Consider the following 2,950-nt stretch of genomic DNA (forward strand, 5'->3'; position numbering starts at 1 on the left):
TAAAGGAGCTTTGTTGTAACTGGTTTTCAGAGAATAATAAGACTAATAAGAATAATAATGTAAATCTCATATTTCCCCATGTTTGTACAAAATAAAGATGCTGAACTATTCATATTTCCATATGTTAGACTTTTAGGAAAAAATTTCCTTTTCACTGAAACCTAAGAAATATTTTTATGTAAGAATCCAAGTTCAGGGGTACCTGGGTAGCTCAGTGGGTTGAACATTGACTCTTGATTTCAGCTCAGGTCATAATCACAGGGTTGTGCGATTGAGACCCTGGGTGGGGCTCCATGCTGAATGTGGAACCTGCTTAAGATTCTCTCTCTCTCCCCCTGCTCCTCTCCTCTCCCCCAATCACATCTCTCTCTCAAAAAAAAAAAAAAGAAAGAAAGAAAAAAAGAAAAATGAAAAAATAAGAGTAAAGCCAGTATTTAAAAAAATAAGAATCCAAGTTCATGTAATCAAGGTAAATCCTGAGATAGATCAGATTACTTAAATAAGTGTGATTTAAAAGCACAGTTATATGACTTTTCCCTGATGTGATTACCAGATTTGTCTTTGTTTTGATACTAGTTTATACTAGCTCATCTAAACTGCCTAGATTTCTTATACTGCTTCAGTGATCAAAAACAAAATATTTATAATTATGGATAATGTAAAAATCGTGTCCCTCTAAATTGGATCACAGGGCTAAAAAATTGTTTTGTATCAGCAGTCATAGTGTTTTCTAATGTGTAAGCTTAAAACATGATATCCAGGATTGTTAGTTAACTTTACAACCTCAGACTAATATTAAACTTAGTTAATAAATAATCTTTGAATTCCTAGATAACTTTTTAAGTAAGAAGGAATATTGATATCTTGGTCATAAAGCATAGTCTTTAGTATACAAAACTTTTGTCCTTAGTTCAGTATATTACAGAGTGGCTATCTTCTTGGGTCTTGTTCATAAATATATACTGTTATTTTTGTCACATTTCAGAGATATAAAAGTGATGTGTGGGGCTCTAGTTGGTGAGTTTTGCTTGTTTGCTGAATGGCCTGTATGTGATAAATGATCATCCATTATGTACTTCCCAGTTAAATAGAAGTTAATTTGGTTAAATTTTGTAGTTTTTATGGGTAATTTGAGCCTAGGGCAGGAGCATATATGTATATGAAATAGAATAGTGTATGAAATATGAGGTTCTTCTCTTGTTTTCAATGGGAAAGTTTTGTCCTAAAATAAAGTATAAGATTGTCCTAAAACCTGAAAGAACATACTGAAAGGCAAAACTTAATTTTGTACAGTAAGTTGAAGAAGGTTTGAGAGAAGTGAAATTTATTTACTTTGATTATATTATATTACCTGAGATATAAAAGAATTATGTTCAACTCTTGGCAAAATTCACCCAGATTGATGGGCTTATTCAGGTGTTATTTATTTATTTATTTATTTATTTATTTATTTATTTTGAGGATCTTATAACCTTTTTATTCCCAGATATTGTATGAACACATCTAGAACAGTTTCCTTTCTGGTAGGAAAACTTTGTTTAAAGTATTTAGTCTGCCCATAACAATGTATAGTAAAAGTATGTTTGTTTTACTTTCTATGCAATCCACCCAGATGGTAAATAATATTTTGTGTTCCATATTGTATCATGCCTTTGATTAGTTAAAAACAAAAAAAAGAAGATGAGAATATTAATTTGCATTTTTAAAAATAGGATCTAGGGGTGCCCGGCTGGTTCAATTGGTTACACGTTAGACTTGTGTTGGAACCTTGTGTCAGGTTCCATACTGACAGCACGAGGCCTGCTTGGGATTCTCTCTCTCCCTCTTTCTGCCCCTCCCCCAATCATGCGCTCACTCGCTCTCTCTCTCTGTCTCTGTCTCTCAGTTAGACACCTAACTAACTGAGCTACCCAGGCACCCCAGGCTCACCCAGGGTGAGCTACCCAGGCACCTTGCCCTATAAGTAAGTAGACTTTAACAATCATCATCATCGTCATCATCATCTGTCCCACATTTTACCAGGGCACAACTGGAAAAATTGGTTATGCAGTGAAGGCCATCACACAGTACAATATTTGAGAATGAATCTCATTTGTTCGAGTATGGCAGGCTCAACAGTAAGAAGTAAGGATTGTACTTTATATGTGGAGCCAGTACCTACAAAGCCAACTGAGTAGTACAGATCTGGTAACTCTTTTATGGCTTAGGGGGGGTCCCTACTTCACAGTTTAATGAAAGTCATTTCTGAAAGTATATGTTGTAGGATCTATAAGAGGGAGAAATGTACTCAAATTTATTTATAGGTTGAGAAGGTTTACTGGGCTTTGTTTCTTAGCCTTGACATGAAAGCAAATAGCATGGGCTTTTCAAAGTCCAACATGAAATACCCTAAAACATTTCCAAGTAGAAATTATTTCTCTGGCACCAGTAATTATTCTACATGGCTCTTATCCAGTAAGATTTGGTTCAAAGGATGACCTTTGGATCTGCAGGGTAAGGGAGACTTGAGACAGTGATGATAGATGAGTTAGGCACTCTGTCATAAGACTTAGCTGGGTATGAAATACCAAATACATTTACAAGGCAAGTATTTGTATTACCAAATACAAATACATTTGTAGGCAGAGAGTGGAATTTACTAAAGATGTACGTTAACTGCTGTTATTTTATAGATTTTTTTAAGTTTATAGATTTTTAATAAGTTTATTTATTTATTTATTTTGAGAGAGTGGGGGAGGGATAGACAGAGAGAGAGAGAGAATCCTAAGCAGGCTCTGTGCTGTCAGTGCAGAGCCTGATGCGGAGCTCCATCTCACAAACCCTGAGATCCTGACCTGAGCCGAAATCAAGAGTCAGGTGCTCAACCCACTAAGCCCCCCAGGTTCCCAATAGTTGTTATGTTAATTATGAAGTAGACATCATGTTGGCTTGTTTAATGTGGGTTTGGGAT

This window comes from Acinonyx jubatus, chromosome B1 (assembly GCF_027475565.1).
Source record: "Acinonyx jubatus isolate Ajub_Pintada_27869175 chromosome B1, VMU_Ajub_asm_v1.0, whole genome shotgun sequence".
Classification (NCBI taxonomy): Eukaryota; Metazoa; Chordata; class Mammalia; order Carnivora; family Felidae; genus Acinonyx; species Acinonyx jubatus.